This window comes from Cebus imitator, unplaced genomic scaffold (assembly GCF_001604975.1).
Source record: "Cebus imitator isolate Cc_AM_T3 unplaced genomic scaffold, Cebus_imitator-1.0 Scaffold55, whole genome shotgun sequence".
NCBI lineage: Eukaryota > Metazoa > Chordata > Mammalia > Primates > Cebidae > Cebus > Cebus imitator.
The window spans coordinates 4,617,030-4,643,908 of record NW_016107370.1 but is presented as its reverse complement, the minus strand read 5'-3'; the positions used below and the strand labels follow the sequence as shown (position 1 = coordinate 4,643,908).

The following is a 26,879-nucleotide window of genomic DNA, read 5'->3' as shown; positions in this document are numbered from 1 at the left end:
CCTTTTCCAAGAAAATTCACAAGGTCATCTCTATTTCCTGATCCACTCATTCTCCCTAGCAATCCCCTCCACAGAATCGCTCTTCTTTCCTCTCCCATAATCTGCTTCACCAGCATGATATATAAGCTTCTGAACTCTGTTGAGGGGTGGGCAATCACTTGGTGGTTCTCCCGATGTATACACATTAAATAAATTTGTTTGCCTTTTTTCCAATTAACCAGTCTTTTATAAATTGATTTTTCAGTGAACCTTCAGAAGGTGAAGGAGAGGTTTCCTCTTGGCCCCTACTGCCTCAGATACCTTCCCATTCTGACAACCATGGCATTAGATCTTCAGCCTAGACACATATTTCCAGGATGTTTGACATCCCCACTTGAATGCTAAGTTAGATTGCACAATGTCCACCGCCTTTGCCATGTGACTCTGCATTCCCTCTCACTGAGAGGCAGGAGCTACTCTTCCTGCCACCTCTGTGGAATTTGGCCTTAGTCATGTCACTTGCTTGACAGGATGAGGCTGAATTCAGCGTAGTATAGGGGAAAGGAACTACCTTTTCCTCACCCATCACTATGTTCGTGGCTGAGGTCCCTGTAACAAAAGACAGATTAAAAAGACAAAGGCAAAAAATGTATTTAATATAAGTTTGTTGTGACATGGGGGCCTTCTGAAGAAACAGTTAAACGTAGGTATTATCATGCTTAGGTGTAGGAAGAGTGAACAAGCATGAAGAAATACAATTGGAGGACAAAAGGGTGTGATCTGCTGGTACTAAACTGGGAGGAACCTAGCGAGGTTGTATATCCTGATTTTTCTCTACGTCCCTGTGTCTTCAGAGGTAAGCATGTTTCCTTACCTCTGGGTATATGAAGTGTTCCTCTTGAATGAGAGTCTTATGATTTTCTTCAGAAGAGAAGGGCAGGAGAAGGTCAGAGAGTGATCTTCCTAGGTTTTATGACCTGCTTCAGGGGAGAAGGATAAGAAGGATAAGGGAAGGATAAAGGAGGAAAATTCTGCTGTTTTCTCAAATGCCAAGGTACCACATTTTGGGATAGGATGTCCTGAACCCCATCGGTATGTACATACTAAGCCTAGTCCTCAAGAGTACTTGCGGATTTCCACTTACTGTCTCTTGTGCTTCTGCTACTGCCATCAGAAGCACAAGGCTAAGTTAACCCTCGGGTCCTGAGAGGAGAATGAGAAGGTGGGGCGCCGTGTTGCATGCCTGTAATCCCACTTACTTGGGAGGCTGAAGAGGGAAGATTGCTTGAACCCAGGAGTTCCAGATTAGCCTGGACAATATAGTGAGACTAGAGAGAAGCGAGGGGAGAGGGGATAGAGGAGGGGAGAGGGGAGAGGGAGAGAATTTTAAGGACAATGATTTTTTTTTTTTAAAAGTACAGGATTAAAAATTTAGAACCGAGCTTACTAAGGAACTTCAATCAAGCCCTATTAGAGTGGATCAGGGATCCAACTGAGATTAGTTGAGCCAAGCTCTAAGCAGCAGACTCTCATTTAACCCCCAGACTCATGAGCTATAAGAAGTGTAGCTTTAACCCTTTGAGTTTTTTAAAAATTAATTTTAAATGTAATTTGGGTAGCATACATTGCATACATTTAAAGGGTTCCGTGAGTTTTGACAGTGTATACACTGGTGATCTCAAAACACTTGGCATTGTTAGTCTTTTAAATTTTAGCCATTCTAATGGGTAGGTAGGGGGATCTCATTGTAGTATTTTGCTTTGTTTGTTTGTCGCCCAGGCTGTGCAGTGGCAAGATCTCAGCACACTGCAACCTCTGCCTCCAGGGCTCAAGCCATCCTCCCACCTTATCCTCCCAAGTAACTGGGACTACAGGTTCTTGCCACCATGCCCAGATAACTTTTTTTCGTAGAAATGGGGTTTTGTCATGTTGCCCAGGCTGGACTCAAGCCCCTGGGCTCAAGCAATCTGCCCACCTAGGCCCCCCAAAGTGCTGGGATTATAGGTGTTAGCCACTGCACCCAGCCCTCTCTGTAATTTTAATTAATTTCATTGAGGACTAATGATGTTGAATGTCTTTGATTCATTTCCCTGAGGACTAAAGATGTTTACCTTTACCTGTGCCCATTGGCCATGTGTTTATACTATTTTTGTGACTGTTGAAATCCGTTGCTTTTTTAAAAAATTATCTTCCTGTTTTTGAATTATTAGAGTTCTTTATGGATTCTAGGTACAAGTTACTTGTTAGATACATGTGTTGTGAACTTTTTCTTCTATTCTGTGGCTTGCCATTTTGATTTTTTCATAGCACTTATTGTTTTTTCTTTTATGCATTGTGCTTTTTGTGTCTTATATGCTATTGAGTTGTGAGGTGGTTTGTGACTCAGCATTAACTAACTGAGACAGAAATCTAATAGCTATTTCAAAACCAATGTTTCCAAAACTGGACTTCTGATAATCACCCTTCCACCCTCTCTCTAATCTGCTCCTCCAACAGGTATCCTCATCTCCGAAAGTATAATCCATTCTTTCAATTATCAGGCAAAAAACTTTATCCTCTTCTTCCTGCCCCACTCTTGATGTAATCATCAGCAAATCCTGTTGGAACTCCCCGCAAAACACGCCCATCTCTTGACCGTCTCTCACCGTCTCTGCCACTGTCACCCTGCCGAGCTGCCTTGGTCTCTGCCTTGAGTTTTTCTAATCATCTCTGAACGGACATCCCTCTTTCTAACTTGTTGCATCACGATCTATTTTCAACATAGAAACTAGAATGATGCTTCTAAGATTTTAAGTCTAATCAGGACTCTCGTCTGCTCAAAATCTTCCCAGGGCTTTCCTTACCATTCAGTTTAAAACTCAAAATCCTTGCAATAACTCACTATACCCTGTACAGTCTCTCCCCCGCCTCCACTATCTCTGGTATCACTTATGACCACTCTCTTCAGCTGTCACACACTGCTCATGCCCTCCTGGACTTCTTGCTGTCCTTCCAATATTGTAAGCAAGCATCTTCTCAAGGCCTTTCCATCTGATGCTTTCTGTATCTGTAATCTGATGCTCTCTGTATTCCTCCCACATAGTCATGTCCGCAAATTCCTTCATTTTCCTCAGGTCTCTACTTTCCACTTTGACATCTGACATTCCATGTTTTATTATTATTTTTACCTACCACCTGATTTTTATACAGTTGTTTGATATTTGTTTCTCTTTGCCTCTTTTGCTTGTATCTTGCCAAATCTTTAGAATATAAGCCTCCCCAGGGCAGAGATGTTACTTTGTTATTGGTGCATCCTCTGGACTTGAAAATTATAAGCTCTTCCAGAGTACGTGGAGTATTAACCTGTGTATAATAAATGACTTAGTTTTCAAGGTTTAAAATCAAATTTATAATTTTTGATAAATAGAAGAAGTCTGAATATTCTCTACACATGGAGAATATATTTAAAATGTTGATGTTCTCAGCTTGGCACAGTGGCTTACATTTGTAATCCCAGCACTTCGAGTGGCTGTGCCAGAGGATCCCTTGAGGCCAGGAGTTTGAGACCAGCCTGAGCCACATAGTGAGACCCTCCCATCTTTATTTTTAAAATATTATAAATAAATAAAATGCTGATGTTCTTAAATAGTCCACTTACCTTCTAACACTTATCCTATCTTTCTGCTATTGTTTACACCTGAACTTCTCAAAAGTTGCCTATATGCATGGTTTCCAATTAATTAATCAACTGAAAGTCTCCTCTCGCCATGAGGGTCAAGGAATTTTCCAAGGTTGAGGACAAGGGTCAAGATTACAGTAGGCTGGTGCAGTGAGTTGGAATCTCTTCTTTTAAGTTTACTCAAAATAAAGTGGACTGGCTAAAAGAAAGGAAGATGGAATAGCTTTGTCAAATTTCTCTTCTGCTGAATTTCTCATGTTTGCTCTAGATAGTTTTTATTTTGTGCTTGGGTGAATCTGCTGTTTCCTTCTTCATCTTCAGAGTTTGTTTTTCTTTTTGTAGGTGCTCTTATCCTAATGATGTTTTTAATATCTCATATCTTGGTTTTGTTTCCAAGAGGTGCAGTTTGTCACTAAGGTCCTGAGATGGTCCATACTCTAAGCTTTGTGTCTACTGTAGGGGCAAAGCAAAGAAAACTTCCCCCTTGCTTTCTGAAGAGTCATTAAAAATCAACTGACAAAAGGTAGATTATAGGGAAAAAAATCCATACACATTTATTAATGTGGGAGGCATGGGGAGGAAATCACAGAGTAATTATTCCACCTCCCCAGTGGGGTACTGAAGCTGACATGCCCTTTTCCTTGTGGGAGGGAAGATGTGAGATGAAGACAATTCTTCTGAGGGGCAGTAACTGATTGTTCAGGAGAATGATTGGACCAGGGACACAGAAATGAACTTGTGAATGATTCTTTTTGGAATTTGAATGAACTTGAGAGGCAGGAATTATCTTGTGAAAAAGTCTATTGAGCTGCGGTTGCATTTTTCAGTCTCCTTTTTTGAAAGAGACAATGAGATTTCAGGGAGGGGAGATATCTTAGTCTGTCTGTGTTGCTATAAGGAAATACTTGAGGCTGGGTAATTTGTAGTGAAAACAAGTACATTTGGCTCACGGTTTTGCAGGCTGTAGAAAAAGCCTGGTGCCAGTGTCTGCTCCTGGTGAGGACCTCAGGAAGCTTCCACTCATGGCAGAAGGGAAGGGGAGCTGGCATCACATGGTGGGAAGAAGGAAGCAAGAGAGAGAGAGACAGGAAGAGTCGGGGAGTTCTCATGGGAACTAAGAGGAAGAACTCACTCATTATTGTGAGGATGGCACCAAGCTGTTCATGAAGGATCCACCCCAGATCCAAACACTTCCCACTGGGCCCCACCTCTAACATTGGTGATCAAGTTTCAACATGAGATTTGGAGGGGACAGATATCCAAACCATATCAGGATAGAGGGCAGCTACCATTTTGATAAGAAGCTTTACTGGTCAGATAAGGAAATTCCAGAGAGAACTGCTCCCTGTGCTTGGCAGGGAAAGGAACAAGACAAAGTTAGAAAAGCCTTGGTCCTGAGGCCTTTCAATTTTCAAAAGCACTCAGCATGCTCAAGAGCCATCCTTTCATCTTCTGCACCCAACCCTACTTAGCTCCCCTCCAGGCAACTGAGAGGACACACATTGATTTCCAGGAGTGTCAGCTAACGGACACAGAAAGAGACCCTAATGTCTGTTGGATTGGAGGATGAACTTAATAATGAACCAATGATCTCACACTGATAGGAGTCTACAGAAAGAGTGGGCCTCAGGCTCCACACCTCTGTGACGCTTTTGCCTCCACTCTCTTCTGAGTGTTGGTCTCATCCTCAGGTTGGCGTCAAGAGGGGTTGTAGTTTTAGGCATCATATTTGGACATAACCATATCCAGAGGAAGAAGGGCCATTCCCTTCCAAACTTCCACTGTCTCTTTCTAAGAAGTGGAGAAACATTTCCCACATGCCTTCCCCACCCCTGTCCCCAAGCAGATTTCACATTTTGTGTCAACAGACAGAAGTGTACCATCTACCTACCCAGTCTTAAACTTGCAAGGGGTCTGGAACCTCCATGATTGCCTTAGACTTCTCAGGGTATCACTCGGGAAATCACATTGGGGTCATCTTACTCTGTCACACAGAGGGGTGCATAACTGAATAAAAATAAGGTTTTGTTCAGAAGGAAGAAGATGGAGGTTAGAGTAGAAGCAGATACAACGAACTGTACCTGGTACAGATGCCCATCCAGACCCTACCACATTTTCTACATAAATGGAAAGTAAAAGTGGAAGTGGCACCATAAAGAGGTCAGTTGACGGTTGGCTTGAATCCATCAGGAGGAGGACACACTAGGTTAGAAGTGAAAATAATCTGTTTCTGCATGTTTGGAATATGGCAACTCAAAATCATCCATGTAAAAGTACCAAAAAAATCTTACTTTGTGTACAAAGATTAAAATGATATTAATCTGGGCTGGGCATGGTGGCTCACACCTGTAATCCTAGCACTTTGGGAGGCCGAGGTGGATCGCTTGAGGTCAGGAGTTCTAGACCAGCCTGGCTAATGTGGTGAAACCCCGTCTCTACTAAAAATACAAAAAATTAGCCGGGGGTGGTGACGTGTGCCTGTAATCCCAGCTACTGGTGAGGCTGAGGCACGAGAATCTCTTGAACTCAGAAGGTGGACATTGCAGTGAGAGGAGATCACACCATTGCACTCCAGTCTGGGCAATGGACTGAGACGCTATCTCAAAAAAAAAAAAAAGGGAGGCAGCGCCAAGAGGGTTGAGAGGAGGCAACACTGGAATGCAGCTCCCAGCAAATGAGACCCAGAGGGCTGGAGGACTTGATGATTCCAAGTGCGGTTCTGGGTCCATTTCGGGGGGACTGGGAGGACTCTGAAAACAGCCCAGAGAAGGAGCCAAAGCAGGGCAAGGGCTGCCTAGGGAGAAGGAACCAAGATAGGGCAGGGCACGTCCCCACTTGGAACATGTAGCTGGTTCGGAGGGTTGGGGGACTTCACGCCCTTGTGCTCCGATTGAGATCCTGTGCTTACCTGATCCCTCCTGCAACCCACAGTCCATGAGAGCCCCACCAGACTGAGTAGCGCCATGGTTGTTGTTGCAAATCTGAGTGACAGCTCCTGTCTGGTGCCATAAATTGTCAGTGGGACTTTGGCAGAAGTTTGGACTAATGCCAGCAGGATGGAACAACCTGTCTGACAAAAAGAGGCAGAGTTGAAAGCAGGGAAACAGGTCATAGGGCCTGGCAGGCTCCACCCCCCACGAAAATCAAACTGAAGCCTGTGCACCAGAGAGCTTGGCAATGAATACACCAGTTTGACCTCAACCAGGAAGATTGAGCTCAGGGAAGGAGAGTCCCCGCTGGGAAGGCGGGGCTAATCTCACCTGCAAACAAGCTCCGGGGGAAGACCACCCACCCAGCAACCTGACTGAATCTGAGGCAGCCCAGCAGCGCCTCTACAGGCCAAAAAAGACATAGCTCCAACTGCAACAGAAAGGACATTGACTCAGATTTCTCCCAAAATCACCAACTTCAAAGATCAAAGGGAGATAAATCCATGAAGATGGGGAAAAAAAAAACACAACACAAAAAGGATGAAACCTTCAATGACCAGAACATCTCTTCTCCTCCCAGGGATCACAACTCCTCACCATCAAGGGAAAAAACAAGACAGAAAATGAATGTGATGAATTGACAGAAGCAGGCTTCAGAAAGTAGATAACAAAATTCTCTGAGTTAAAAGACCATGTTCTAACCCAATGCAAAGAAACTAAGAACCTTGAAAAAAGGCTAGACAAAATGCTAACTAGAATAACCAGCTTAGAGAAGAACATACATGACTTGTTGGAACTGAAAAACACAGCACGAGAACTTCACAAGGCATGCACAAGTTTCAACAGCCAAATCGATCAAGCAGAAGAAAGGATATCAGAGACAGAAGATCAACTCAATGAAATAAAATGAGAAGGCAAGATTAGAGAAAAAAGAGTGAAAAGAAATGAACAAAACCTCCAAGAACTATGGGATTATGTGAAAAGACCTAATCTATGCTTGATCGGTGTACCTGAGTGTGATGAGGAGAATGAATCCAAGTTGGAAAACACTCTTCAGGATATTATCCAAGGGAACTTCTCCAACCTAACAAGGCAGGCCAACATTAAAATCCAGGATATACAGAGAACAGCACAAAGATATTCCTCAAGAAGAGCAACCCCAAGGCACATAATCATCAGATTCACCAGGGTGGAAATGAAGGAGAAAATCCTAGGGGCAGCCAGAGAGAAAGGTCAAGTCACCTGCAAAGGAAAGACCAACTCTCAGACTCACAGTGCATCTCCTGGCAGAAACTGTACAAACTAGAAGGGAGTGGGGGCCAATATTCAACATCCTTAAAGAAAAGAACTTTCAACCAAGTATTGCATATTCAGCCAAACTAAGCTTTATAAGTGAAGGAGAAATAAAATCCTTTACCAACAAGCAATTGCTGAGAGATTTCGTCACTACAAGACCTGCCTCAGAAGAGCTCCTGAAGGAAGTACTAAACATAGAAAGGAACAACCAGTACCAGCCACTGCAAAAACATGCTAAATAGTAAAGAACAACGACACATTGAAGAAACCATGTCAACTAATGGGCAAAACAACCAGCCAGTAACAAAATGTTAGGATCAAATTCAAACATGACAATATTAACGTTGAATGTAAATGGCCTAAATGCCCCCAATCGAAAGACACAGACTGGCAAACTGGATAAAAAGTCCAGACCTAATGGTGTGCTGTATTCAAGAGACACATCTCATGTGCAAAGACTCACATAGACTCAAAATAAAGGGATGAAAGAAGATCTACCAAGCAAATGGAGAGAGAAAAAAAGCAAAGGTAGTAATCCTAGTCTCTAATAAAATGGACTTTAAACCAACAAAGATCAAAAGAGACAAAGAAGGGCATTACATAGTGGTAAAAGGATCAATGCAACAAGGAGAGCTAACTATCCTAAATATGTATGCACCCAATGCAGGAGCACCCAGATACATAAAGCAAGCTCTTAACGACCTACAAAGAGACTTAGAATCCTGCACAATAATAGTGGGAGACTTTAACACTCCATTGACAATATTAGACAGATCAGCAAGACAGAAAGTTAACAAGGATATCCAGGACTTGAATACAGATCTGGACCAAGTGGACCTAATAACCATTTATGGAACACTCCACCCCAAATGCACAGAATACACATTCTTCTCAGCACCACATCACACTTACTCTAAAATTGACTACATAATTGGAAGTAAATCACTCCTCAGCAAATGCAAAAGAATGGAAATCATAACAAACAGTCTCTCAGACCACAGTGCAATCAAATTAGAGCTCAGGATTAAGAAAAGCATTCAAAACTGCACAATTACATGGAAACTGAACAACTTGCTCCTGCATGATGAATGGATGAACAATGAAATAAAGGCAGAAATAAAAATGTTCTTCAAAACCAATGAGAATGAAGACACAACGTACCAGAATCTATGGGACACATTTAAAGCAGTGTCTAGAGGGAAATTTATAGCACTAAATGCCCATATGAGAAACAAGGCTAGATCTAAAATTGACATCCTATCGTCAACATTGAAAGAGCTAGAGGAGCGAAATCAAAAAACTCAAAAGCAAGCAGAAGACAGGAAACAACTAAGATCAGAGCAGAACTGAAGGAGTTAGAGACACAAAAAACGCTTCAAAAAATCAGTAAATCCAGGAGCTGGTTTTTTGAAAAGATCAACAAAATAGACAGACCACTAGCTAGACTAATAGAAAAGAGAAAAGAATTGAATAGATGCAATAAAAAATGATAAAGGGGAGATCACCACCGATTCCTCGAAAATACAAACTACCATCAGAGATTACTACAAACAGCTCTATGCACATAAACCAGTAAATGTGGAAGAAATGAATAAATTCCTCAACACTTGAATACTCCCAAGACTAAGCCAGGAAGAAGCTGAAACCCAGAATAGACCAGTAACAAGGTCTGACATTAAGGCAGCAATTAATAGCCTACCAACCAAAAAAAGTCCAGGTCCAGATGGGTTCACAGCCAAATTCTACCAGATGTACAAAGAGGAGCTTGTACCATTCCTGTTGAAGCTATTCCAAACAATACAAAAGGAGAGAATCCTCCCTAACTCTTTCTATGAGACCAAACATCATCCTGATACCAAAACCTGGTAGAGACACAACTAAAAAAGAAAACTACAAGCCAATATCCATGATGAACATTGTTACAAAAATCTTCAATAAAATACTGGCAAACCAAATCCAACAACACATCAAAAAGCTTATCCACCACACACAAGTAGGCTTCATCCAGGGGATGCAAGTTTGGTTCAACATAAACAAATCTATAAACATAATCCACCACATAAACAGAATCAAAGACAAAAAACACATGATTATCTCAGTAGATACAGAGAAGGCCTTTGATAAAATTCAACAGCACTTTATGCTAAAACGCTTGATAACTAGGTATCGATGGAATGTACCTCAAAATAATAAAAGCTATTTATGACAAACCCACAGCCAATATCATACTAAATGGGAAACAAATAGAAGGATTCCCTTTAAAAACTGGCACTAGACAAGGATGCCCTCTCTTACCACTCCTATTCAATATAATATTGGAAGTTCTAGCCAGAGTAATTAGGCAAGAAAAAGAAATAAAGGGCATTCAATTATGAAAAGAAGAAGTCAAATTGTCCCTATTTGCAGATGACATGATCATATATTTAGAAGACCCCCTTGTCTCAGCCCAAAACCTCCTTAAGCTGATAAGCAACTTCAGCAAAGTCTCAGGATACACAATCAATGTGCAGAAACCACAAGCATTCCTATACACCAACAACAGACAAACAGAGAGCCAAATCATGAACGAACTCCCATTTATAATTGCTACAAAGAGAATAAAATACCTAGGAATAAAACTAACAAAGGATGTAAAAGATCTCTTCAAGGAGAACTACAAACCACTGCTCAAGGAAATATGAGAGGACACAAACTGATGGAAAAACATTCCATGCTCATGGTTAGAAAGAATCAATATCATGAAAATGGCCATACTGCCCAAAGTAATTTATAGATTCAATGCTATCTCCATCAAGCTACCATTGACCTTCACAGAACTAGAAAAAGACACTTTAAACTTCATATGGAACCAAAAGTGAGCCCGCATAGCTGAGACAATCATAAGCAAAAAGAACAAAGCTAGAGGTATCACACTACCTGACTTCAAACTATACTACGAGGCTACAGTAATCAAAACAGCATGGTACTGGTATCAAAACAGAGATACAGACCAATGGAACAGAACAGAGGTCTCAGAAACAATGCCACACATCTACAACCATCTGATGTTTGACAAACCTGTCAAAAACAAACAATGGGGAAAGGATTCCCTGTTTAATAAATGGTGTTGGGAAAACTGGCCAGCCATATGCAGGAAGCTGAAACTGGACCCCTTCCTTAACCTTATACAAAAATTAACTCCAGATGGATTAAATATTTAAACATAAGACCTAACACCATAAAAACCCTAGAAGAAAACCTAGGCAACACCATCCAGGGCATAGGCATAGGCAAGGACTTCATGACTAAAACACCACAAGCAATGGCAACAAAAGCCAAAATAGACAAATGGGATCTAATTAAACTTAGGAGCTTCTGCACAGCAAAAGAAATAATCATTAGAGTGAACCAGCAACCAACAGAATGGGAAAAAGTTTTTGCATTCTACCCATCTGAACAAAGGGCTAATATCCAGAATCTACAAAGAACTAAAGCAGATTTACCAGAAAAAACAAGCAAACATATTCAAAAGTGGGCGAAGGATATGAACAGACACTTTTCAAAAGAAGACATATATGAGGCTAACAACCATATGAAAAAATGCTCATCATCATTGGTCATTAGAGAAACGCAAATCAAAAACCACACTGAGATACCATCTCACGCTGGTTAGAATGGCAATCATTAAAAAATCTGGAGACAACAGATGCTGGAGAGGATGTAGAGAAAAACAAATACTTTTACACTGTTGGTGGGTGTGTAAATTAGTTCAACCATTACAGAAGACAGTGTGGCAGTTCCTCAAGGATCTAGAAATAGAAATTCCATTTGACCCAGCAATCCCATTACTGGGTCAAATAGAAATTCCATTTGACCCAGCAATCCCACTACTGGGTATATACCCTAAGGATTAGAAATCATTCTATTATAAAGACACATTCACATGTATGTTCATTGCAGCACTGTTTACTATAGCAAAGACATGGAACCAACCCAAATGCCCATCAATGATAGACTGGACAAAGAAAATGTGGCACATATACACCATGGAATACTATGCTACCATAAAAAATGAGGAGTTTGTGTCCTTTCTAGAGACATGAATGAATCTAGAAATCATCATTCTCAGCAAACTGACACAAGAACAGAAAACTAAACATCGCATGTTTTCACTCATAGGCAGGGGATGAACAATGAGAACACTTGGGCAAAGGGAAGAGGACAACACTCACTGGGCTAGATGGGGGAGTGGAGGGGAGGGACGGGAGGGGTTTGGGGTGATGGAGACAGCAAACCACCATGGCATGTATGTGCCTATGCAACAATCCTGCAGGGTGCTGGATGTGCACATGTACACCAGAGCCCAAAATACAAATAAAAAAAAGTTAATGCACCAGGTTAAAACAAATAAATTATCGAGTCATGTAATTTTAAAGCCGATAGGCAGAGTGAATATTGTAATCTTTGTTTACGCTTTTATTTTACTTAATCTAATTTTATTTATTTATTTATTTGAGACAGAGTTTCGCTCTTGTTGCCCAGGCTGGAGTGCAATGACGCGATCTCAGCTCACCACAACCCCTCCCGGGTTGAAGCGATTTTCCTTCCTCAGCCTCCCGAGTAGCTGAGATTACAGGCACATGCCACCACTATGTCCAGCTACTTTTTGTATTTTTAGTAGAGACGGGGTTTCACCGTGTTAGCCAGGATGGACTTGCTCTCCTGACGTCGTGATCCACCCACCTCGGCCTCTCAAAGTGCTGGGATTATAGGCATGAGCCACCATGCCTGGCCTTGTTTACCCTTTTATAACATGATCCTTTTAGCTGGTAAACAGATAAACCAACCTGGCTTTGCAAGATTCAATAAACCATTGCTGATGTTTGCATATTATGAGACTCTTGTGAATGATTTTAGTTACTATGATGCTATTGTTTTAGCATTCATGGTCATTATTATGTAAAATATTTTTACAACTTGTAACAATGTCAGATGTTCACAAACTAGGGATGCAAGTGTTTACACTGAAAAATGTGCCCCCAAATCAATAGCGTTTGAAGGGAAGTTATATGTGATAAGATACTGGGAAGGAAGGAAACCAAATTCTATGAAACATGGTGCAGTTAATACAGGAGACAGCACTCCATGAAATATTAGATGTAATGCTGGGAATAGAAAAAACAGCTTTAAAGCAAAAAATATGTTACAACTTGTAAAAGTGCTCTGAGAATACATCTGTCTTATTTTATATTTATTCCCTTGAGAAAATCATTCTTGAATTATGCAAGTTCGAATTATACAAGGTCTGGCAAGACACATCTTTTGTATGAAATAAGACCTCCCCACATTTTTATAACCACAAGTAATCTAACTTAAAAAAAAAAAGTCAGTGCTGCTCTGCACTTAAATAAACAACTTCCAGATTGTCTTTTTAATAGGAAAACTGCATTTTTAGATTATATAATCCATCAGTCTAAATTGCTTAGAAAGTGCCTAGCAAAGTCCTCTGTGCATAGAGGTGTAAAGGAAATGTTTCTTAATGATAAGAATCAGATAGTTAATATTTCGAAAGCATTTTGTTCAGACAAGTGGAGAGCTAAATTAATTTTCTTGAACTGTTTAGGAGAATGCACGGTTATTAATCTAATTCAGCTTCTTCTTAGTGCAAAACCCACAGGAATGTTACCGTGTAACAGTCAGCTGTCCACATGATTTATGCTATTTATTATTTTTAAAAGGAGGAGTGTTTTGCATTTCTTTTTATTTCCATGTGATAACCTCGGCAGAGTGAAATCTCATTTCTAGTTTCCACCGTGCAATAAAAACAGGTTTGGCTTTTCAAGTTCAGTCGTGTGATTTGTGTGTGTAGTTTCAATTTGTGATGTGTCAGCCAGTGAACAGCTGATTTAATAACAGTTAAGAACCTCTACTATGTAGGAATGACTGAAGCGATGTTTCTTTAGATCAATAGTATTGCCTGGTTTTAGTGAGGAAATAAATCATTTTGCCACATGGTTGCCAAAATGTGAGAGGTTTTTGGATCGATGACACAAACCTATGTTATCTTTGGAGAGACTATGAGACCTTAGTTCATCAATCAAATCAACTTTAATTAAATCTAATTTAATGGACTACTGCCTAATAAAAAGAACACTTGAAAGAAAGTCATAGTTGAAGTGCACAGGGCTTTTCTTTTCCTACAAAGTAGTGAATCCACTAAGAAGAAGGCAGCACCTCAGTGGAGCTGCCTGCAGGCTCTTCCTGCTGATGAATTTCTGAGAGTGGCTTCCCTTCTGATATTCTTGCTCAGAATGAGAAGGTAGGACCTGAGTTTTACCTTTTAATGTGAGCAAAAGAAGCTGCAGGCTATGTGGGCAGGAATGAATGGATCTCTAACTAGGTTTTTGGTGTTGAAAAACAGGGATCATCAAGAAACCACCCCCCTTTACCTCTACTCTTTCACATTTTTTTTTTTGTGGTAAATATTTATTTTAGCCATTTTGAAGCACGCAGTGTAGTGGTATTAATTATATTCACAGAGTTATGCAACTGTCGCCACCATCTAGTTCCAAAACGTTTCTATCACCCCCAACAGAGACGATGTTCTTTAAACAATAACCCCTCATTTTCTTCTCCCTCAGCCCCTGGTAACTTTCTTCTTTTTTCCTTCTTCTTCTTCCTTTCCCTCCTCCCTCCTCACAACGCCCCCCCCCCTTCCTCCACTTCCTCCTCCTCCTTTTTCTTCTTTTCTTTGACAAGGTGTCACCGGCCTATGCTGGAGTGCAGTGACACACAGCCCATTGCAGCCTTGACTTCCTGGGTTCAGGTGATCCTCCCATCTCAGCCTGCTGGTTAACTGGGACTACAGGCACTCACTGCCATGCCTGGCTAATTGTTTGCATTTTTTTTGTTGTTGTTGAAAGAGTCTTGCTATATTTCTCAGGCTGATCTCAAACTCCTGGGCTCAAGCAATCCACCTGCCTTGGCCTCTCAAACTGCTGGGTTTATAGAAGTTGGCCACTGAGTCCAGCCACCCCTGGTAACTTTTTTTTTGTTTTGGTTTGGTTTTGAGACAGAGTCTTGCTCTGTCACCCAAGCTGGAGTGCTGTGGCATGATCTTGGCTGACTACAACCTCTGTACCCTGGGTTCAAGCAATTCTTATGCCTCAGCCTCCTGAGTAGCTGGTACTAGGAGGTGTGCACCATCATGACTGGGTAATTTTTGGATTTTTTATAGAGATGGCACTTCGCCACGTTGGCCGGGCTGGTCTTCAACTCATGTCCTCAAGTAGGCCACCCACCTCAGCCTCCCAAAGTGCTGGGATTACAGGAATGAGCGGCTGCACCCACCCCTGGTATCTTCTTATCTATTTTCTGTCTCTTTGAGATTTCCTGTTCAAAGGAAAAGATACCTCATATAAGTGGAATCATACAATATTTGCTCTTTCGTAACTGACTTATTTCACATAGCATAGTATTTTCAGGGTTCATCCACGACGTAGCATGTTTCAGAACTTCCTTCCTTTTAAAGCTTGTTCCTGGGAAACCAACCCATGGCAGCAGTATGACAGTCGTATGACACACGGGTATGAGAGAAGGAACGAGGGCAGATGTGGTCTGCGGGTCATGGGGAAGATGGCCTTGAGGTAGTGATGTTTGAACAAAGCTCTGAAGATGAATTGGTTCATGGTTCCACAGGCTGTACAGGAAGCACAGTGGCTTCTGCTTCCGAGGAGGCCTCAGGAAGCTTCCAATCACAACAGAAGGCAAAGAGGGAGCAAGACACTTCTCATGGCTGGAGCAGGAAGAAGGGAGAAAGAGATGACCTAGGTAAAGAGGAGAATGGGGCCGGGTGCAGTGACTCACACCTGTAATCCCAGCACTTTGGGAGGCCGAGGCGGGTGGATCATGAGACCAGGTGTTCGAGACCAGCCTGGCCACCATAGTGAAACCCTGTCTGTACTAAAAATACAAAAAATTAGTCGAGTGTGGTGGCGGGCACCCGTAATCCCAGCTACTTGGGAAGCTGAGGCAGGAGAATCGCTTGAACCTAGGAGGTGGAGGTTGCAGTGAGTCAAGATCTCGCCACTGTACTCCAGCCCCGGGAACAGTGTGAGACTCTGTCTCAAAACAAAAAAAAAAAAAAAAAAAAAAAAAAAAAAAAAAAAAAAAAAAAAAAAAAAAAAAAAAAAGGAGAATGGATGGTGTTCCAGGTTGAAGGAAGAGCAAAAGGAAAACCTGAGGCAAAAAGAAGTATGGGGCCTTTAAAGACCTGGCTGCTGGCCGGGTGCACTGTCTCACGCCTGTAATCCCAGCACTTTGGGAGGCCAAGGTGGGAGGATCCTTTGAAATCAGGAGTTCAAGACAAGCCTAGCCAACATGGTAAAACCCTGTCTCTACCAAAAATACAAAATTAATCGGGTGTGGTGGTGCACAACTGTAATCTCAGCTAGTCGCAAGGCTGAGGCAGGAGAATTGCTTGAACCTGGGAGGTAGAGGTTGCAGTGAGCCAAGATCTTGCCACTGCACTCCAGCCTGGGTGATGGAGCAAGACTCCATCTCTAAATAAATAAATAAAAGTAAAGGCCTGGCTACAGAACAAAGTGCCAGGAATGGGTGACCTGGGGAAGGTGCTAGATCACGCAAAGCTCTTCTAAGGCCACATTAAAGATAGTGGATTGGAGAGGAGTAAGATAGTGGATTGGAGAGGAGTGTGTGTGTGTGTGTGTGTGCGTGCGCACATGTGTGCACGTGCGCATGTAGGCACACATGTGTGTGACAGAGAGCATCGTGTGTGTTTCGAAAAGTCATTCTGGCTGATGAGTTAGGGGTTAGAAGGGAAAAATAGCTGGGATGTCAGAAAACTGAGTCTGGTCAAGAGATGCTGTTTCTTGGACTTGTGTCATTGCTGCTGACGTGTGGAAACTGGATGGATCCATGAGAGGTTGCAGAGAGAAAATTACTTAAGATGGTCAATTTTGTGTTACATGTATTTTACCACAACTTAAAAAAGTCATCAGGCCATGGTGATTGGATATGGGCAGAAAGGACAGGAGTGACGAGGATTTTGGGGCTGGAAAAAATGGATAAATAGTTTCTTGGAGGAGCACTAAGTTTGTGTGGGTCCATGAGTTCAGTTCTGGACAGTCTGATGTGCGGATGCTATTTATGGAAGTGGATATATAGATCTTGGCCTGAAGGAGACATATGACCATCAGGTCCATGCTGAATCCTAGTCATCAGGCTGGAGCTCAGATGCAGGTCTTAATGCTTGGGAGGAAGTGGCAAGACTAATGCAGGGTTCCAGGCATAAACAATCTTGTTAGACAGAGAAGGCTCCTATTAACGTAACTGAGTTTGGGAATAATAAATGCTATCGGAATTGGCAAATGAAGTCAAGGGCAGAAACAATGTTTCCCAATTGCAGGCTTGGGCCCTAAAAGATCCCATGATCTCCTCATCTTGGTTTTATTCCTGCTTTACAGGAATCTAAAACATTCCTGGAAATGGAGAGTCCTGAGATGATGGAGCTCATAATGAAAAGAGCTCAGATTCCTGAGTCACCACGGGGACACGAGGCACCAGGGAGAAAACACATACACCTTAATAAGTTTGGGGTGAGAGAGAAATAAACTTTAAGTATGTTAAGCTTCTGTGATTACAAGGTAATATAGTATGGGAGACAGAAAAAGGGCCCACCCTCCCCTGATACCCATTAAAGATGTCCAAATCCTCATTTCTGGAACGTGTGAATATGTTAAGTTACATGACAGTAGCAGTCACATGGCAGATCGAATTAAGGTTTGTATTTGTCTGTTCTTATACTGCTATAAAGAAATACCTGAGACTGGGTAATTTATACTGAGACTGGGTAATTTATAATGAAAAGATGATTAATTGGCTCATGGTTTTGCAGGCTGTACAGGAAGCATAGTGGCTTCTGCTTCTGGGGAGGCTTCCGGAAGTTTCCAATCATGTTAAAAGATAAAGGGGAAGTGAAGTACTTCACATGACTGGAACAGGAGGGGGAGAGAGAGAGAGAGAGAGAGAGAGAGAGAGAAGTAGGGGAGATGCTATACACTTTTAAACAACCAGATCTTGGAAGAACTCACTCACCATCAAGAGAACAGCACCAAGGGGATGGAGCTAAATCACTTATGAAGGATCCATCCCCATAATCCAGTCACCTTCCACCAGGTCCCACCTCTAAAAATGGGGGTTACAATTGAACATGAGATTTGTGCAGAGACACAGGTCCAAACCATATGAAGTTTGCAAATCAACTAACCTTAAAAGTCTCCTGGATTACCCTGCTGGTCCTTATCACTGGAGCTCTTAAAAGCAGAGAACCTTTCCCATCTGTGGTCAGAGAGAGATGTGATAAAGAAAGCAGCGTCAGACAGATGTGACATTGCTGGCTTTGTTGAGGATAGAAGCTAGGGAATGTGGGCAGCCTCTAGAAATTGACCTCATTTAACTAAATTACTTTTTTAAAGGTCCTACCATTCTGAGAGGGGATCCGGACTTCATATAAATTTTGGGGTGACACAAATCAGTCCACCATTTCAAGACTGTAGACTTTTAGATTGTTGCAATCATGAAAATGCAAATCATGTTTTTGTTCCATGAGTTTGAGATATACTTCACAATTAGTTCTGTCATCATCTCACACCAAAAGCACAGCATGGGCAGAGCAGAAGATCGAGCTCCTGGAGAACTCTCAGGAGGCAGGCATTTGGGGCCAGTGTAATGGAAAAGCAATGCTGGGGAAACACCAATTTGAAATACTTCCTTGCAATCAGCTTTGGTATAAGCCATTAACCCAGGTGAGTAGTGGAGCCCGTGCTTGCTCTGCACTCAGCTTTTCCTCCTGTACATATTCCTTATAGCCTCTTCTGATACTGGTCAACAGAAATGTCCATCAAAGCCCCAACACATAACTAGAAAATGTTATTTTGGAAAATACAAACTATGGAAAACCCCCATAGCCATTTGTAGTTTTGTAAAGTTATAGGTTCAAGGAAAAACCAGCCACAAAACCTGCCCATTTTATTATAATAATAAATGAAATTTTATACAAAAGTATCTATGGCATGTGGGCAGGCCTCAGGTTTTGCTCTGTGTCTCTGGAGACTCTATGCTGTCATGTAGATTACTGCAGAAGGCAGGGTTAATCTTAGATGCTTTGGAGGTTACACTCTTGTTTGAAAGAAATTACAAACCAGACTAAGAATATAAAATATATGCAAAACCACAACATCTGTAAACCTTTATAATCATATAAGTAGTAAAATTATGTTTGAGGTCATAAAATAGCCATAAATGTACTAAGTATATAGATTATAAATAGGCACTAATGTATTACATTATACGGTATACCTGGGTTATGTTAAAAATACAACTTCAATATATCATAAATTTGATTCATATCTAGCATGTAGACAAACATACAATCAACATTAAATTGGTTTGACTTATAATTTCAAGGTGTGGTTGAGCCTGTTTCTCAAAATCTTTCATAATACTGTTCAAGGAAGGTAGGACTGTCATTGTTTGTTTTTTGTTTTTTTTTTTTCTTTTTTTTTGTAGCGGTATCTTTTGTAGTTAATAAAGGAGTTCTTCTCAGGGTTACTCTCACAGTTGGATTCATTCTTTTCATTGCAGCATCTTTATACATTTAAAGATAGACCCTGTGTAGATTACATGGAGTTTGAGATTTGCTGTCTGTTGAGTCTATTCCTTGTTTGTCTTTGTTAACTCTATCTCCAACTTCCCACACCAGCTGTCATCCAAATGTCATTTTTTGACTGCCCCAAACCACATCTACTTTCTGGTTTCAGACTCCTCCAATGTAGTGTTGCGGAGAGTGGGGCGAAGAGGGGAGGGAGGCGGGGTCCTCCTCACAGCACAGAGCCTGAAACTGAGAGAGCCTCCCCATCCCTGGCCCTTGACAGCCGGAGTGAGCGACAGGACCCTCCAGCCTGGACTTCGAATGCCCAGGGAGTGATCCAAAGATGCAGAACAGCTGAGAGACCATGCCCTCTGGTGTTCAGAGTCCATGTTGGCCTTGGCCTTGAGTGTCCAATGGAAGCAGAGCCAGCAGCGCTGTCCTGGAGCCATTCTTCCTGCTGTCCAGCCTAGTTCCTGACCATTTTCCAAGCTCACTTCTTTAGTCATCCTGTGGATTCCGTGTGCTATTTGGCAGCCTTCCAACAATTTTCCTTTTGCTTAAGTTTCTGTGGCTTGCAGCTATCTGTTGTACAGGGAGTGTCAGACAATGAAGGCTGGTATGGGCATGGCATACGTTTGCCTGGGGCGTGGAACGGAAGAGTGATGCTGTGATGCTGAGCTGTCCTTCTCAGGTTTTTGCATTTTACACACTGCTGACGTTCTTACCAGAATGGTAACTTCAGGCATTTTTATGGGAACATCCTTACGTTGCATTTCGTCGAAGACCTGAGGCCCCAAGGTTCTCAGTGACGACCTCTTTCATTTCTCCCCTCTTTCTGTCGCCCACATTCACTCACTCAGTGTTTACTAAGTAATCACTATCTTCCCAGATCAGCTGGGTCAGCTAGACATCACGTTTGATCCTGGCTTCTGATGTGAACGTCTGCTCCTGGATGTTTGGATCCAGGCCATGTGTCTGGAGCTCCCCTTTCCTTCTTTTGCTGATCTTCCCATCCAGAACTCCCCCTTTTCCCTCTGATATCTGGCATCAGCTAGGAAACCTGGAGTTCAAACGCCAGTTTGGATCTCAGTGAGGCCCTGTGCTGCTTGTACAGACCTCTCTAGGCTTGCTCCAACAGAAGAGGAATTTGCCAGATTTATATTTAAGTCACCAAAGGGTCACTCAGTGACTTGTTTAGAACAAAGAGGTCTGCTCCAAACTGAAGAATCTAAGATCTACTGTAACTCCTGTGATGTAGTTTCTTTGAGGCAATAAAACAATGGTAGTTAAGGATCTTGAATGTGAACATTAACTTGGCCTTGAGGGTCTTGGTTCTACTGCTTAATTGTTAGGCATGGTAGCCTCATGTGGAGAGGGCAGGGCAGGTCCTATTTTTTTTCCCTAGAAATCCTATGCCTAGCTCAGTGTATCTATATCTATTTTTAAGAATAAATGAATTCTTTCTTCCATGGGGTCTGCATTCAGGAAATGATTTTCCTTAAATACTGAACCTGGAAAGGTTTTAGGATAGAGAGATCTAACCAACAAGATTTAAAGTCCAGAGACACTTCCATCTATTCATTAGGTTATTTCAGATTTGTGTCTTTGGCTCTATTACACTTGTGGAATTCATCACATTGGACTTATATAAAACAAGGTCAATTTATTAATTTACAATGTGTAATTACCTAGTGCAGCTGTCTGCAAATGGTATTCCCTTTCTGGGTATTTCTCAGATAACTAAATTTAGATAAGAATACCGCCAGGTAAATATGTCATTAGACTCCAAAGGGAGTCATCTGTCCCCAAGGGGTATTTCTAGCAAGCTATGGTAGCTTCACAGAAATACCTTTCTTGTCTCTGGGGAGAAGGAGTATTTCTGTTCAGCCATTGTCTGAGAGAAAATAGCACAGCAGCTCAGGCTTGGCTTGGGGACTTCTAGCTTTTATATTGTATGTGTTTAATTTTTTCAGTGCCCTGTCCTCCCCTGGATTCAGAAAACCTATACAGCTCACAGCAGTATCAGATAATGGTTATTTTTACCTTGGTATGAATTCAAATCTATGTATTATCATTCTAAGGCATTTTATATTTTGAAGCTCACTTCAAAATATGGGCCTCAAAGCATTGCTCCTATAGAAGGAAATCCATCGATCAGTGAGTGCTCGGGAAATATATTTCTTGGTCACAGGCAATTGGTCCATGTTACTGACACTGGCCCACATGGACAGGCTCCTATCCTGTCTGTAAATAGGAAGATTCCATTTCTGCTTGAAAGATCCAGGATCATTGTGTGAAATTACGTAACTGTGGAGTGTGTTTTCTGGCAGAAACACTGGCATTGTTCCTCAGCTATGTTTTGCTAAACTCCATGAGGTCATTCACTCATCTTTGCCTCTTAACTTTCCAACTTCCTAAGTACACATCCATGTGAGGGCTTTTACTGCTGTTCTGTTTTTGTTCTGCCTAGAAAATGGTCTCCCAGGTAACCGCTCCTGTACTTCTTTCGAGTCTCTGCTCAAATAGCATCTTTTAGAGAGACCTTCCCCTGTGTCCACCTAGAATGGTGGCCCCATCTGTTCGTCTACCTTCATACTACTCTCCTTTATTTGTAGCCCTTATTACCATCTGCCAACAGGTTATGCATCAAGTTATTTATTAACTGTCTTTCATATTAGCTTCATGAGGGCAGAGGATTTTGGTTCATCTCTGCTTTTTAGGTGAGTGCCTTGCACATAGCATGCTCTCAGTAAATATTTTTCGCCCACCAAATGAATTAATGAAGGTGTTAAAATGTACTAATCCCAAGTTCAGAGGTTATTTTTTCTGGATTATTCTGCAGCTGGGCGCTTTCTTTTCTTTGTTTTTTCATCCCTCCCTTCATTCTTATTTGTCCTCCTAAAATAAATGTTTATGGAGGCATTGAAATCCCAGACTGAAAAAGGTTAATTCTAGAATGGTTTTCCATGGACCGTGAGTGCTTGCTGTCTTCTTTTCCCAGATGGTAAGCTTTTCTCCTTGTGGGTTCTCCATATTTTAGGACTTGCAGTCTCAGTTTATTGATTACATCATCATCCTTTACACATGGCTTGAAGGAGGACAGTCCTGAAAAAACTGAGCTCATGGAAAGAGCAGTTGTGCTGGGCTTATTCTCTAGTGGGGCTCCAGTGTCTGGTGCACAAAAAGCATTTTGTGAATATTTGTAGAACAAGTGGATTTGAATGAATGATAAGAGACTGAGTTAGAAGACATCTACCTGAGGCATGTCAGGGTAGCATGCATAGAAAACCTCAATGCCCAGAAAACTGGTTTTTAAAATGTTTTAAATAAGATTCATTTCCTTCTCTTAATCGAAGATCTTTTTTCTATTACCCTTATTTAGACACAAAGGGGAATGAGAACAAATGTGCCGAATCATTGTTTCATATCTGATCATTAATTATCATTTATCCAACATATAAGCCCTATAATTTAGCTTCAGAATTACTGTTGTTACAGCAAATCAGGAAATGTATTTACAACAACTTTACTTTTTCATGATTATTAATTTAAAAACTAACCAAGGTAGACTTATATGTTAAAATTTTTTTTGACAATATCTAGTGAAAAGTTAAGCTGCTCTGTCATTCCTGTCCTCTAGTTTCTGTCATTAGTCTCTAGATTAATAACAATTCTCAATTTCTTCTATAGCTTCCTAGTTTATCTCTACATCTATATTTAGCTGTTCTTTTTTGAAAATATAAATGGTAGCATACACTCATTGTTCTTCATCTTGCTCTTTTTAATTTTTTTTTTTTTTTTAAATAGAGACTGGGTTTCACTACGTCGCCCAGGCTAGTCTTGAACTCCTGCACTCAAGCCATCCTCCTGCCGTGGCCTCCCAAAGTACTTGGATTGCAGTCATGAGCCACCATGCCCAGTCCATCTTGCTCTTTTTACTTACCCTTGAATGTAGAGATTGTTATGATCTGATTGTTTATTTACCTTCGAAATTCATATGTTGAAATCCTAACCCTAAAGTTCAGGGTGTGGGGCCCTTGGGAGTAATTGGAGGTAATTAGATTGAGGGCAGAGCTCTTATGATTGGGATCAGTGCCCTAAGAAAACAACTAGCCATCCCCTTCCAATGTGTGAGCACACGGCAAGAAGTGTGCCCTCCCTGAACCAGAGAGGGAGCCCTCACCTGACACTACATCTTCTGGTCCCTTAATCTTGGATTTCACAGCCTCCAGAACTGTGAGAAATAAATGCGTGTTCTTTTTAAGCCACATGGTTGATGGCATTTTGTTATCACGTCCTAAATGGACTAAGATAGAGATCATTCCATTTTATTGTTTAGAGAGCTAGTTCATTTCTTTAACAGCTGGGGATTATTCTAGTGTATAAATCTAGGATAACTTAATCTTTTTTATTGATACATATTGAAGTTGCTTCCAAATATTTCAATTACAAATAAGATTTTATGCATGGGCAAGTAGAAGTGCAGGATAAATTTCCAGAAGGGGAATTGTTGGGCCAAAGGGTATATGCATTTGTATTTTTTACAGATTATGTCAAATTGCCTTCCATGAAAGTTGCACTATTTCACCCTTACTTCTTGTTATTGAATGTTCCCTCCAAAACTCATGTTGACACTTAATTGCCATTGAGGCAGTATTAAGAGGTGACTAAGTTATGAAGGCAAAGCCCTCATGACAATGCCATAACCATGGGAGTGGGTTAGTTGTTGTGTGAGTGAGTTAGTTACTCTGTTTTTCAGACTCCATTTTTTGAAAATGTCTGTCTCTGTCTCTAGGGTACACTTCCTTGCCATGTGTTATCTTCTGCCATGTTGTGATGCAGCAAGAAGTCCCTCACCAATTGTAGTTCCTCGATCCTGAAATTCTCAGCCTCCAGAACTGTGAGCCACATAAATCTCTTTTCTTCATGAATTATACAATCTGTGATATTCTGCTATAGCAACAAAAAACAGTGTACAGGCCAGATGTGGTGGCTCATACCTGTAATCCCAGCACTTTGGGAGGCCAAGGTGGGCAGATCATGAGGTCAGAAGATGGAGACCATCTTGGATAACATGGTGAAACCTTGTCTCTACTAAAAGTACAAAAATGTGGTGTGTGCCTGTAATCCCAGCTACTTGAAAGGCTGAGGCAGTAGAATCTCTTGAACCCAGGAGATGGAGGTTGCAGTGAGCCAAAATCAAGCCATTGCACCCCAGCCTGGGCAACAAAGTGAGACTCCAACTCAAAAAAAAAAAGTCTACAAAATGTCTAATTGCTGGCCTTCCATGATAATTCTCATTATTGGAATAAAGCTTGATTTTGAAAGATATTCACTAACAGTGTGTTAAACTTTTTGGTAACTTGCCAGTCTTGTAGGCTATAAACCAACCTTGCCATCACTTTAATTGGCATTTCTCTTTAAATTTCCTCTTCCCTATGTGTGAGGTTGAACATCTCTTCATAGGTTTAACCCATTTATGCCTAAGTTTGCAATTTTTTGAATTTTTGCAATCCGACCTTAGCAATGACCTTGAGCAGTAGGATATAAATAACACCCACGTGCTTAGCGTTCCAGTAATGGAAAACTAGGCATAAATGGGTTTTAAGATTCATTTGGATTTTCTTTGCTGGGAGCTGTTTGCTCTTAGCCTTTCCCCATTTTTCTATTAGGTTTTTCTTTTTATTGTTCACTTGTTAGAGCTTTTTCTGTGTTAAAAAAATTAGTGAAAGTTATTGTTGCTGACAGTGGTTCACTAGGGTTAAGACCACTGGAAAAAATGGCATTAAATTATACTTTATGGACTTAAAATTAACATGTCATTTTACTGTTTCTAAAAATGAAAGTATATTTAGAAACATACCTATAATAACATTTATCTTCTTTAGTAATTGACAAATATTGTTAATATTGTTAGTGCTAGTACCTGAATGTGCAATTTACAGTCATCGAGAGTTTGAGGAGGGCTCAGGTTATCCAGTTCTACCCTCTCAGTTTGTAGAGAAGAAATTAAGGGCAAGGAAACTTGGTCATTTGGCTGCAACTCTCAAGAAGCCAGGCTTAAGCTGGCTTCCATATTAAGAAAATGTATTGGCTCACCTAAAAGGAAACTTAGGGTCAGTGCAGGCTTTGGCACTGGGAGATTCAACCAGCTCAACAACATTCTTAAAAGTTCATGTTATTTTCTACCAAAGGGCTGGTGCCAGGGATTGCCAGCACTGATGGGGGCATCACGGCAGTAGCTACTGCTTCTTTATTCTCCTCCAACAGGGGAGACAGAATACTGCTTCTGAAAAACCTCTTGGAAGAATAACAACAAACCTTAGTAAAAGTTTACAGCAAACCTCTTCTCATAGCTCATTGGTCTTTATAAATCACATGACCCCTCCCCTGAGCCAATCATTGGGAAGGGTATGGCTCACCATTAGACCAATCAGGACCACACCTATAGGTGGCGGGTCAGATCAGTTTCTAGTGTGGCACATGGGGCATTAAGGAGGGTCTGGGCTCTTAAACGTAATCTGGGATATGTGTAATATCATGTAGAATGGCAGCACTTAATGTCTCATCATCATTTTAATTAATAACATGTATAAAATAAAATAGATTCACTTGAAATCTGTATCAATAAGCATTCTCCATAGAAACAGAACCAGTAGGACACACACACACACACACACACACACACACACACACACACGCATACACACACACACACATGCATACACACACACACAGAAATGTTTGAAAGAATTAGCTCACACCATTGTGGGAACTGGCAAATCTGAAATCTTAGAGCAGACCAGCATGCAAGGTCAGGGAAGAGCTGATGCTGTAGTCTGGAGGCAGAACTCCTCCTTCTTTGATAAACCTCAGTCTTTGCTCTGGAGGTCTTCACCTGATTGGAGAAGGCCCACCCATATCATGGAGGGTGATCTCCTTTACTCAAAATCAACTGAAATGTTAATCACATTTACAAAATGCTTTCACAGCGACATCTAGTCTAGTTTTTGGCCAAACAATAAGGTATTATAGCCTGGCCAAGTTGACATATAAGATTAACTATTACATAATCTTTGTCTTCCAATCTTAATTTCCTTAATGTTCCTAACTTCCTTCTTCCTTAAAATGGGTGGCCGTGGTGTGATTTCAGAAACATAAACCTTAGCATGAGAGTGGGAACCACTATAGAAAATACACAAATCAGTTTTCATACTAGTGCATAGGATTCAGACAGATGTCTCCAGATAGACTCAGCCCAATTTTCCAGGTGTGAACACGTATACTGTTTCAGATTTAATCCATGGTGTTCTGCTGTGGGAAGGAGGGGCTGGACAGATGTGTTCTTTAGTACCTGTAGTAAGAT

General features: G+C 41.2%; 1 long non-coding RNA gene across 1 annotated transcript in view; it reads left to right on the top strand.

Annotated features, from left to right (window-relative positions):
- LOC108304584 overlaps positions 1-17,504 on the top strand; it is a 104,821-nt gene extending 87,317 nt beyond the window's left edge. Inside the window, exons 2-3 of the long non-coding RNA XR_001825313.2 lie at positions 703-835; positions 17,328-17,504. This is a non-coding gene — a long non-coding RNA (uncharacterized LOC108304584). The remainder of the gene's footprint in view (positions 1-702; positions 836-17,327) is intronic.
- The last annotated feature ends 9,375 nt before the right edge of the window (positions 17,505-26,879 follow it).